Below are 14148 nucleotides of genomic sequence, written 5' to 3'. Positions count from 1 at the left end.
AGTTTAATCTACTTGCATTAGCTAAGTCTTATATATCGTCTTTATTCGTATAACATGCATATATAGCTGACATTCATGGATTTTCTTTTGAACACAATCCATCCGAGTTGATTGCCAAATTTACACCTGGAGAAAGCTTTCTAATCAGCATTTTTGTTGTAACTTTGGATAATGCTACAAAAAAATAGAAATACACATTTTAAACTAGGAAAGAGTACAAATATGGGTATTATTGAGAATTTCCCCATCACATAGATGAATAAATATACATGTCAGAATGGTTAAATAGTCCCCAATGTAGTGCATAGAATGTTTGAGTATAGAGTTGAAATATTTTTTAACATGACACATTTCTCAGACTTCAGTCTATGTGATTTGCCTGCCAACTATTTTAGCTATTGTCATATAGAGGTCAAGTTTTGTTCTTGTTAGATAAGAGCAGATGCATAAATCAGGGATAAAGACTTTATTTGCACAAAAAAATTTTTGTGGATTTTTAATGTGTTAAATTATAAAACATATCTAGGTTTACTCCTTTTCATTTCTAGAAATTGTTTATGTTTCTTTCTTTCTTTGTTTACTTGATACTGTACCAGAAATATTTATAGAATGCAAAAACAGAAATTAATGTATTTTACAACTCTATGACATGAGCAGTAATGTTTCCCTCACGGATGACATTGCTTGGCTTTAGCGCTACTTTTTATTACTGTCTGTATTTGCATTTGGTGCATTATACTTGCATTTGGGCGCATAATTCCTTCAAGCAAGAACTGAAGAAGTTAGGTGAAGGGGATATTTGAGATTATCTTTTGAGTTGTTGAAATTCGGTAGATTCCCTTTCTATTGTAGTGCAATGAGAATTCATGTCAAGGACTGTTCACAAATGGAAATTATCTGATAAGATGTCTCAACACAAAGTTTTTGTCAATTAAAGGTTCTAGCCATGATGACCTTTAATATGTATTTTTTCCTTTTTCTGAAGGATTCAAATATGTTAATTCCTTATGCACAATTTTAGACCTCCACTTTATTTGAGACACTAGTGTTCTGTACCTCCTACTTCTGGTTTTTAAAATAACAGCTGCTTATCTGAGGACTGCAGTTAGTTTGGTAGTTACTGATGTCTGCTTTTAGTATGTAGTTTCTGTGTCTTTCTTGGTGGGCAGGTGTCTCTAGTGTCCTAGTGATTTTGCTCCAAAATTCTATGTTAGTGTTCAACACCAAAGAACAAAAACAATAATGAGATATTTCTAAAGCCTCAGATTTCCTGGAGCATATTGCCTTTAAATTTGTCTCAGATTGATTCAGATTTATATTTCATTCTTATATCTCTAATTTTAGGTTACTTTTTCAGTCATATAACCTTGAAATATGAATATTTTCTAGACAGAGCATATTGAAAAAAGTCTTCTAAATTAATGGTAAGCACTAATCTATATTTTTTCATGAGGAATTAATGCTTCTGTGAACATTAAGAGTAGTAAAATTATCTGATCTTGTACTGTTTTATCTTATCTTTCTAAACAAAATTTCCTTGAAGTTAGAGTTGTCAGTAGCAACAGTTCTTATCTTAAAATTGCTTTTGTTGTTGCTTTGTAGCTTACAGTTAAAAGTATATATGAGTATATAATTAAAAAGCAAGAAAACAAAAAGAAAAATCCACAGAAGATCTCTACTTTTAGAAAATGCAGTTTGAATGAAATTGGACAAATTTGGAGGACCATATATTAGCGTTACGAATGAGGCAATATAGGAGGGCAAACACAAAGTTGGCGTCTTGTTTCCGTGTCAGCTACTTTGGCAAACTCTTGAAACAATTATAGAAAATGTACCTTTGACAGTCAACAAACGTTGACTATCACATATGGCCTAAAGTGGGCTTATGCCACTAATGGGCACACACAAATTCCAGCCCTTTGTGTCACATAAATCTAAATAAATAGCAATAAAAATTTAAAAAAATTCAAATGGAATGAAATGAAGCTACTTGAGATGTACTGTACATCTATCTAACTTAATTTCACATGAAAAACAGTTTCTTGGAAAACATTGTATGTGTTTCTCAGTATAAATGTGAAACAATGAAAATCACTTTTAATTAAAGCTCTTTCTCAGTTCACTAAGGAATACTGAGAGAATGCCAAACTATATTAATGTACTCCATTATGACTTTGACTATATTTTACAACTTGAAAAATTTTCATTTTTATGGTGCCATCAGCCTGCTACTTAATAGGAAATGTTTTATTGACATTTATGTTCTTTACCTAATGATGTGTATTTAAATGATGGCTGCCATCATCATTAGAAGCGACTGTTGACAGAGTAATAAGAGAATACGGAAACCTGGTCTCATATGAATTGTGCAAACTGAGAATATAATCTTGAGCTAAATATTTTACCTATTTGGCTACAGGGTTTAATTTAAAATACCATAGAGCTCCAACACTGTATGATTATTTTATTGTGATTTATTATTTTTACTGGTCCATGAAATATATTTATATATATACATATACACATTCTATTTTCTATTAAAAACATATGTATTAAGTACTTATTTTAAACTTCTATTTTTCTCCAAATCCCTTAATACTGTCAATGATCATCAGAAAAATATCAGGTCTAGGATAGTAGAAGTCATCTCAAAGACACTAATATGCTCAGTGTTGATTAGTATATACCAGCGGAGGTCATCTAAACTTACTACTGATGCTCACAAAAATCCTGATCCTTCAAACAACTGGTTAATTGTAAGCTATATTTAGCCTTGATTTAGCTTATTTTTATTAGCATTAATGAAGGTAGTAAGAAAGTTATTCATTTCAATCACCATTTTGTTCCTTGCCAACTTACACGTTGTGATTTTTTGCTTTTAAAGATTATTCAACACCTTATTCCTAAATAAAAATTTGTCAATGAAGTTTTTATTATCCAGAATAAAGAATCTGAAGAACAAACATATTAGACATATCAAAGATACTATATTCAAGTTTTACCTCTTAATCTGGCAATATTGTATAGTTTAACTTGTTTTTCTAGTGAGGAATAATCTACCGTTTCACTGAAAATACATGCTTAGATATTTGTAATATATTGAATAGGAAATAAACCATTAATATTTACTTCTAAAAACTGATCACTCATATTCTCTATTTCATCTTGTTGAGGAAATTTATTAGTTTTCCCAGCATAATTTCAAATTGGAATTTGTATTATTTCTTCAAATATAATTATGACATTATTATTCTTTTCTGAACTATGTATCTACCTTGAGTATAACGTCGCTCAGTATAATGCTATAAAACAGCATTGATTTACTGTTATGTAATTATTTGCTTTTGATTCTTGTGGTAGCTAGCCTCCAAGATGGCCCCAACGGTCTTTGTTGCCTGTGTAGCCCACTCCCAAACTGAATCATCTTAATTCCTTTGTGACAATACATACAAAGTAAGTTATGGTGTTTGATTTGCTAGGCCAGTTCATAAAAGCCAATGAGCTTCTGCATCGTTTCCTTGAATTACTTGCTCTGGGAAGAACCAACTGTCACGCCATGAGGAAACTCAAGCAGCCCAGTAGAGAGGTCTAAGTGGAGAAAAACCAAAGCTCCTAGCCAACAGCCATCATCAATTTTCTAGCCATGTGAGTGGGCCCTGTCAGTCACTCTAGCCAACATCTGACTGTGACCTCATGAGACACCTACATCAGACCCAACTAGGGTAGCCACTCCTGACTTTCTGCCTCACAGAAACCATGAAATATAATAAATGAGTGTTGCTATTTTAAGTCATTATATTTTTGGAGTGAGTTGTTAAACAGTCATAGATAATTGATGCAATTTCTTACTCCCTACGGTAAGTTTCTTGGATATATGGACTGATTTTTCCCCCATCCATATTGCAGATATGTAACACTATGTTTGTCACAAAGGGGAAACTCAATTAATGTTGGCTGAGTTTAAATGAACAACTTTAAATGTGATCCTCCTACTGATGTCATAGGTTCAGAAGGAGCTTAAAAAGCATGAACATCTATTATTCAAATATTGTAAGAAAGAAGTGTTCAACATCAGCTTGGCCAAAAACCTAAAATATTATCTTAGGCAAATATAATATTAAATAATTTGATGCAGCAGGGCAATTCCTATAGTTACTCTGAGAAAAAATGGGTTAATTTATCCCAGCGAACTTAGCCATAGAAAAGTTTACTCAAAATAAGATATTTTCTACGAATCATCTAAAATCTTTAGATGGTCAAGGAAGTTAATTTGTAAAACCTATACTTCAACTTTTCCAGGTTCATATGTTTTTCCTATATTCTGTGACATAACAGTTTTGTATCTCAACTTTCCAGGCACATTGACAGAAACAAAAGTAGCATCCCACCCCCCAGATAAAAGAAAACTTTGCTAAGATCATTTTAGTTCTGCCTAATGTGATACTTGAATGCACAAAATTGAATCCCAGGCTTTTACCTCAGAGCTAACTAAGGCTTAAATTAATTCTGCCCAGCTGTCAACTCTTTTTCTGCATCATTAGATCCTCAGAAAACTGGATCGAGTTAATTTCACTTACCAATAACACCTCTCCATTAATTACAGTTTTAGAATATTTTCTTGGCCTTTATTGAGAGATGTTATAAGAATCAGTCATATGCAGAATGCTTCTGTATTATCAATATTTTTGGATAGGAAGTTTATTGAAGTATCTCAATTTATGAGAATTGATTCTAGAAATGAACAATTCATTATGGGTCAAAGAAAAAAAATAACTAAAGAATTTTGCTAGGTTTAGACAGAAACAAGATAAAAAAATAAAGTTGTGAACAGGGACCAGAATTAGACCTAGCATCTGGACACTATAATGAGAAATTTTGAAAGGTCTTTGTTAATAAACTAATGAAAAATCATTGGGATTTAACACCAGAATACCTAATATATCCCATATGTGTTCATCAATTATTTAAATCACAAAAAAAAATTTATCTCTAATGTTGCTTGGCTCTCAACAGATCGTTTTTGTCGTCTTTCTAAATTCTCATGCTATAGAACGATTTTGAGTATCTTTGAAAAGAGATCCAGAAACTTCAGTGGACTCTAGTAACGTATGTCACTGTCCTGATGCTCTAGCAAGAACAAGCCTTGATTAGGCATAAGGCTTACAAAATCAATGGTCTAACTTGCAACAACCTATCTGAGTCAACTTTACATAAATATACCATTGATTTGCAGATTAACTGATTACAGTTTCTCATTTTGAACATGTCTGGGGACTTTTTTACAAATTAAATTTGGCCCATTTGATACTATAATTTGATTATTTCATGATCAATATAAATAGGAATAAGTTAATAAAGTAATGGTTTCCGTGAAGGAGCAATTTGCTTAATGCCTGTAGAGAAGTGAAGACCACACAGACAATGCTGTAAAAGAAAAATAACTCACCAATTCATTTTATTGCTTATAAGTAGATGTGGTCATAGTAAGGTAGAGAATAAAAATAGAAACAAAGATAATATTATACTGAGCAAAGAATTAAATTTGAAAAACAAATTAGGGAGACTAAGAATATGATCCATATTGTGATATTTCCTAACTTTCCCTAAAACCAGCATTTAGCTTTGCTGGTTTCAAAGACATCATTTTCTTCCTTGTATTTTCTCAGCCATCATAAAGAATGACAAATTCTCTGAAAGATTTTGTTGACAACTAAATATGAATGAAATCCTTCCTTTTCATCTTTTTATTGTTCAGGGAACAATATACAAACTCAACAGTGAGCAACTCAGCCGGTTAAAGAATTAACCCACATCTGTGAAACATCTTCTCAATCAAGTTTATTTTGATGAAGAAAGAATAATCTTTCCTGTTTGCACTATCTTGTTCCTTCAAATAGATAAATATACTCCTAAAGTCATATGTATTTCCTTTCTTGATCTTTTTTTTTTTTAATTTTCAGGAGATTTTGTGTTTCTTATTTTCTTGGTAGAGAACATAGCTGAATCCATTGTTTAATATCTTTCATGATTTCTAGGTGAAAGCTACTAGTGTTAGCTTTAATTAGCTTTGCCAGCTACTTTCCACTTCAATACTATGTTTATTTATTTTGTAATTATTGTGCTTATTTTTTTTATTATTTAGTGTCTATTTTTTCATTACCATTTCAGATACATGAGATAAGCAGCCTTGTCCCAAAGCTTACCACAGTGCCAACCTACAGTAGGTGCTTAGTAAATATTTGCTGAATAAATGAATTAATTAATAGACAGTGAAGATGATAAAAACCAACTTAAAAGATTTGCTAGTGCAATGATTAACGTTAGAATATTGGCAATACTAATAATTTTTAGAATGGCTGAATTTTAGAATTGGTGCAACCCATCGTGTACAATCTTTGACATTGGTATTTTTGCCAAACTGTTGACCAGAAACTCAAGTCATATCAAAATTACAAAAGAGACTTCCAGACACTGAGTCCAATTCTGGATAGTCTCAGTCCCGAGGCATTTCCTGTTGGTCATTTTACCTAACTTAATTCCTTCTTCTCTTGGAAAACTGAGCAGAAGTGACACATCAACAGTCAATGTAACTGATTGAGCTGTTTCTCTTTTATTTATTTTCCAGGTTTATGGTTGAAAATTATCTGAATTATCATCTGATTTCATTTTTTAAAATGGAGGACTGAGGCCTGAGAAGTCCTTAAGGAAACAGGTGGCAGTACTGGGGCCTAAACAAGCTTTTGGCCAATTCTAATGCTACTTACATTCTTGAACAACAGTTTTCCATTTGAACAAGAGAAATATTAAAGATGTCTGGAAACAATGAGAACTGAAAAGTTTACATCTTTATTTTCGTACAAACCATACAGCTGTGAACAAAAGTATCTACCATAAAGTTATGCGAAATAAAGATCTTTTTAGACACAAAGCATTCTGATACATTTGAGAGAGGACAGAGGGAAGCAGAAGGTATTAATCACAAAATAAAATGAAGTATATTATTTTAACATAATGAAACATAAATTATGATATTTTAAATTAAAATAATATAAATAAAAGTGAAAACATTAGATATTTTATTTGAACTTGTTACATTAAGGAAATATACACCTATTTCTAAGATGTGTGCTTCATATATTTCCATGTTGCTCCTTTATTATAACACATAAAATATGAAAAGTTTTGTGCTATTCACAGACTTTTGCAATATTGAGTAACAGTAGGGTAGATGACGAATACAGTTTTCCTTCAGTCTTAATCTCTAAATTCCTGCTTTGTGGTATTTTGAAGAAAAGAATAACATGATTAATAATATATTTTGATATATAAAATATTAGAAAATTTACTATGCATATCCATATATAAAGCATTTGTGTAGATATGAGTAAATAACTGTATAGTTTTAGTCAAGGGCATGAGCTACAAATAGTACTTAATACTTAAAGCATCTCTACTCAGAGCTTTTTGTGCATGATTCAAGAACAGAAACCTAATCTTATTTTGAAATTTAAAAAGTACAGTATAATACTTTTTAAGTACTATTTAAATTTTTAATTATATATTGTTTATATTCATATCGTCTCAAGATAATCTAAAATCTCTAAAACCCTTGAGGATTCATAGAATGGGCCTCTTAGTTTCTGAGTAACTGGCAGTTATTGGGGAAGGTATATTGAGGCAGGGAGTTGCTTTCTAGTACCTTCAAGTCAAAATAGACAAAGAGCCAAAGGTTTTTTCTTTTCTTTTCTTTCTTTCTTTTTTTTTTTGGTGAAGAAGATTAGTCCTGAGCTAATATTTGTGCCAGTCTTCCTCTATTTTGTATGTGGGATGCCGCCACAGCACGGCTTGGTGAGTGGTGCGTAGGTGTGCACCTGGGATCTGAACCTGTGAACCCCTGGCAGCTGAAGCGCGGCATGCAAACTTAACCAGTATGCCACCGGGCCAGGTCATTTTTTTGTTTTCTATGAGACAAAAGTCAAATAAAGCACTCCTCTCAGTCTCAAAAACACATAATGGAGCTACAAACTAATAGTCACAGCAAATGAATAATGTAAGGTAACTACTAGCAGAAACTTAATAAACATTTGTTAGTTCACTCAGCAAACTTTTCAGACACTGAGGTTTTAGAGACACAGTTCTTACCTTAAAAGAACAGAAACACAATGAGAGAAACATGCAGACATATAATGGGGTAAAATTATCAACACGTGGGAGTCCAGAAGAGGGATTCTTGCCATGTATGTTTAATATTAACCTATTCACCCCTTTATCCACATCCTCTCTCCCCACTCCACACATCCTCTGTCTAAAGCAAGAAAGATAAAGTTTCCAAGGTTTAGCATTGTAGTAAAATGGCCAAAAATGGACATCAGAAGAAGCAAAATATCCTCTAATGGGCTGAGCAAGAGAGTGTTGAGTATGTGACTACTTGGAGGTCTCCTCCGGCATAAGGCATATAGAGCAGGGAAGAAGAGATAAAAGGAGTTAAATACGAGAAAAAGAATAAGACGCCCCAACTGAAAGGAAATTTATTTGTGGGAGAAACAAGAACCTTCCAGGAGTTTCTGAAGTCAACAGGCTATGTGATAATGGGTGCTTAAAAATCTATTTTGGTTAACTTTAATATTTTAGCACCTAAAATATTTGAAAGAGATTTAAAATGAAAATGTTAGAATTCTTATTGCTTTCGGCCTTGTTTGAGTACAACATTGTTCCAAGACTTGACTAAACGGATCACTGCTTTTTAAGCAATAAACAAATAGCCAAATTATCACAATTACTCACTTAGATAGGAAATCCTGGATGAGGTCCTATTTTGGAAAGAAAGATGATGAATTTAGTCTAGATGTTTGTATTTGAGATACCTGCAAAATATCAAAGAGGAGATTTAATGTAGGCTGAATATATTGGCCTGAAGCTCAGAAGGTGTATCTGTAGAGAAGAACATCTAAACAGGTTTATCAACAAGACTTGAAGCCAAGAGAAGATCTCCCCCAATCCACACTCCATGGTAGAACTGCATAATGTTCACAAAATTGATATATTTAACATAGAGAATATTTAATTGGTTCCTGGACTATGCTTATGCTGTAGTCATCTTTAAACTTTATACCCAAACTTCAGTTAAAGCCTGCACGTGAAACAACCTCTAGAAAATGAAGGAGGAGTGATAAATTCTATGAGCAAAGTAAGAAAAGAAAGGATATGGGAGCCATGGAATTTGATACAAAAATATACCCTCAGAATTGAGGAAAAATGAATTTGAAGCAAGAAGTAACAATGGAAATTTAAGGTTCCAATTATCCTAAAAATTCTTTGGAGAAAGGGTGTGCACTGACTTCCCATAATCTGTAGGATTAAATACTGAAGCTGTATTATTTTAACATTAAGAAAATTGTAACTCAATATAGAGAGAGAATTGGGGGCATTTTATTTAGATATTTAAAAGGAGGAAGAGCGATATCAGCAAGATGGCAGAACAGGAAGTGCCAGTCCTCATTCCCCCACATATACACCAGCTTAACAACCATGTAAGGAATAAAACACCTTCAGGAGAGGTCCAGATTCTGGTTAAGCACAAAACCAAGAGAAGCTACATTGAAATGGGCAGGAAGAGCAATTTCACTCTACCTATGTCAGCCTGTCCTCCAAGCCAGCACAGCCCATCACTGAGAGAGATCACAACTTCTCCCTGATGAGGAATAGGGAGGGAAGAGGGAATGAGATGAGAGTCCAATGTCCTTGGCCTCTCAATGCACTCCCTGAGGAGTTGGATTCTGTCTTGTTTCACAGGCTGCTGAAGGTTCAAACTGTCATAGTTCGGATACCTCGGGAAGCTAGCGAGATGGGCACCTTCTTGCAAGAAGCATAGCTCCACAAGTCTTGGAGAAAGCACAGAACTGAGGCCTTTTCTCCAAGAGGGCAGGAGGAGTGGAATGAGGTTCCAATGTGCCCACCTTTCAGTGTGTTCCCCAAGGGACTGGTTTCTGCCCCTTCTCATACAGAACTCTGAAGGAAGTGACATAGACATATACCAGGGAAGCAACAGATTGTGGTTTTTGGGGTTAAAAAAAAAAAAAGGCTAGATGCCTGGACAGCTAGGAATAAAGGCCCAGAAACTTCAATCAGACTGACTTCTGAAGAGTCTTTCCCAGATAGTCATTAAAGCCTAGGAGAAGGAGCTGTTTCTTCAAATGTGCAGACACCAACACAAAGCTACAAGGAATGCAAAGAATCAGGAATACATGACAGTTAACTTATCAGCTTAAAGAGACAGTTATAACTTTAGAATGTTTTATGTAAACCTCATAGTAATCACAAAGAGAATACACAGATGAAATACACAAATGAAAAAGGGGAAGGAATCAAAACATATCACTACAAAAACCAACAAATCACAAGGAAGACAGGAATAGAAGGAAAGAGGGACAAAAGAAACACAAAACAGACAAAAACAATTAAAGAAATAGTAAGTCCTTACCTGTCAATAATTACTTTAAACATAATTGAATTCAACTCTTCAGTTGAAAGATGTAGAGTGGCTGGACTGAAAAACAGAACAAGACCCAACTATGTGCTGTTGGAAGGAGATTTGTTTTAGAATCAAAGACACACATAGGCTGAAAGTGAAGGGATAGGAACAGATATTTTATTCAAAAGGTAACCAAAATATAAGAGGAGTAGCTATACTTAGACAAAATAGACTTTAAGTCAGAAACTGGCACAAGAGACAAAGTTCATATATAATAATAAAGAGTCAATTCAACAGGATGATATAACAATTGTAAATACATATGCACCCAACATCAGAGGACCTAAATATATAAAGCAAATATTGACAAAACTGAAGGGATAAATGGACAGCAATACAATAATAGTAGGAAACTTCCATACTCCACTTTCAACAATAGCTAGAACATCTGGACAGAAAACCAATAAGGAAACAACAGATCTGAACAACATTACAGACTGAATACTCTTAATAGACATATACAGAATATTCCACCCAACAGAAGCACTATATACATTCTTCTCAATGTAAAACACAGAACATTCTACAGAATAAATCACATAATAAGTCCCCAAACAAGTCTTAACAAATTTAAGATTGAAATCATACCATGTATCTTATCTGATCAAAATAGAAACTAGAAATCAATAACAAAAGGATTATTAGAAAATTCACAAATATTTAGAAATTACCCAACACACTTCTGAACAGCCCATGGGTCAAGAAAGAAATCAAAAGGGAAATCAGAAAATATATTGAGACAAATGAAAATGAAAACACAACATGCCCAAACTTATGGGATGCAGCCAAAGTGGTATTAAGAAGGAATTTTATAGCAATAAACACTTACATTAAAAAAGAAGTACAATCTCAAATAAATGACCTAACTTTACACCTCAAGGAACTAGAATAAGAAGAATAAACTAAGCCTAAATTTAGCATAACAAGGAAATAACAAAGATTAGATCAGAAATAAATGAAATAGAAAAACAACAGAAAAATCAATGAAACTAAGATTTGCTTTTTGAAAAGATAAATAAAATTGACAAACCCTTAGCTAGACTGAAAAAAAGAGAGAAGATTAAATAAATAAAAGCAGAAATGAAAGAGAAAGCATGATAATGGATGTCTCAGAAATAAAAAGGAAAATAAGAGACTATTATAAACAATTACAAGCCAAGAAAATCATATAACCCAGAATAAATGGATATTTCTTGAAACACACAACCTACCAAGAGTGAATCATGAAAAAATAGAAAACAAACAGACCAATAAGGAATAAGAAGATTGAATCAGTAATCAAAACCTCCCAACAAAGAAAGCCCTGGGACCGGATGGTTTCATTGGTGAAATTTACCAAACATTTCAAGAAGAATTAACTCCAATTCTTCTTAAACTCTTCCAAAAAATAGAAGAGGATACACTTCCAAACTAATTTTACTAGGCCAGAATTACCCTCATACCAAAGACACATAAGGACATTACAACAACAAAAAAGCTACAGGCCAATAATTCCGATAAACGTAGATGCAAAAATACTCAGCAAAATACTAGCAAACTGAATTCAACAGCACATTAAAAGGATCATATACCATGACACGTGGGATTTAACCCAGAAAAGTAAAGATGGTTCAACATACAGAAATAAATTAATATGATACACTAAATTAACAGAATGGAGGACAAAAACCACATGATTATCTGAAGAGATGCAGAAAAAGCATTAGACAAAATTCAACATGCTTTCATGACAAAAACTCTCAACAAACTATTTATAAAAGGAATTTACCTCAATGTAATAAAGGCCATCTATGAAAATCCCACAGTTAACGTCATACTCAGTGGTGAAAAACTGAAAGCTTTTCCTCTGAGATCCAGTACACAGTAAGGATCCCCATTCTTGCCACTTTATTCAGCATAGTTCTGGACATCTTTGCCAGAGCAATTAAGTGAGAAAAAGAAATAAAGGACATAAAAATGAATAAGTAGAATTATCTCTATTTGCAGATGATATGATCTTATGTGTAGAATATCTGAAAGATGCCACACAAAAAAACTGCTAGAACTAATGAAGGAATTCAGTAAAGCTGCATGATAAGAAAATCAGCATATAAAAATCAGCTGTCTTTCTATACACAAGTAACGAACTACTGAAGAGAGAAAACAACCCATCTATAATAGCTTCAAAAAGAATGAAACATTTAGGAATAAATTTAACCTAAGATGTGAAAGACTTGTATACTGAAAATAACAAATCATTGATGAAGAAACTTACAGAAGACACAGAAAATGGAACACCCGATGTTCGTGGATTGGAACAATTAATATTGTTAAAATGTCCATACTAGCCAAAGTGATATACTTTGTATATCACTTTGTATATCACTTTGATTCCACACAGTGGAATATTATTCAACCCTAAAAAAAAATTCTTGCCATATGCAAAAACATGGATGAACCTGGAAGACATTATGCTAAATGAAACAAGCCAGCCACAAAGGGACCAGTACTGCACGATTCCACTTATACAAGATATCTAGTGTAGTCAAACTCATAGAACCAGACAGTAGAATGGTGGTTGCCAGAAGGTGGGATAGGGGGAAATGCAGTGTTTCCGTAGTTTACAATAGTGTATTGTATACTTAAAAATTTGTTAAGAGGGTAGATCTCATGTTATGTGTTCTTACCACAATAAAAATGTAAAAATAAATTAATAAAAAGAGGAAAAGTCAATCTAGATAGAAGGGAGAGAGTGAGAAAGGCACAAAGAAATAAAAGTGTGTGCATGTGAAGGCTGCAAGAAATAGTCGCTTATGGTGAAAGTTGAGTTGTAAGGTGCAAGTACAGCACTAGGGTGGCAAAGAAAGACCACAAAAGTTGCCAGTCAAGCAGTTAAATATTCTTTCCTTAGCATCAAATGTAACTTTCTAGTCTAAGCTTTGAGGGGAGACTTTGTTTGAAAGGTTCTCAGTGCCTAGAATACTGACCAGTCAATACATGTTACTGAGTAAATAATTCTTGAATCAATACATGAACGCATGGACTAGTGGAAGAACACACACCACACACACACACACAACACACAAATATACAAAGAGAGATAGAAGTTAAACTCCTTCACTCTTGCTATAGATTACCTGAAAACGTCTGTAAGTATTAGAAGAGTCCACATAGGAAAGACAGCAGGGGAATGAAGAAACCCCATGAGTAAGAGTATATGAAAACCATAAGTAGTGTATTATCTTAAATAGGACAGTTGTTTAAATATATTGTTAGTAGCAGATAATTCGCTATTAAGAGATTTGCGTAAGGAAAGCTATAACTAAACAATAAGCACTGACAGTGCAGACAGAGCCATTGAATAAAACCCATCTTCTAAAATGGCTGATGCTGATTTGTGAATTGAACTGCTGCCTATGTTCAAGCAGGATTTGATTTTTTTCTGATTGTGTCTGCACTCATCTGAAGACATAGGGTGCCAGTGGAAAACTAATCATATATTATGATATATAACATTGAAACTTTTATTTTTTAATTGAATTCAAGCAGCTAAAACTGGATATGGTAGACAGTTGGACAGCCTATTTGGCAGAAGCTATGTTCGAGAAAAAAAAGAAACAATTTTTTTACATGACTGC

The sequence above is a fragment of the Ceratotherium simum genome, chromosome 17 (genome assembly GCF_057802395.1).
Source record: "Ceratotherium simum simum isolate JZ-2026a chromosome 17, ASM5780239v1, whole genome shotgun sequence".
In the NCBI taxonomy this organism is placed as follows: Eukaryota; Metazoa; Chordata; class Mammalia; order Perissodactyla; family Rhinocerotidae; genus Ceratotherium; species Ceratotherium simum.
The sequence above is the reverse complement of the archived record's forward strand: the minus strand, read 5'-3'. Positions refer to the sequence as shown.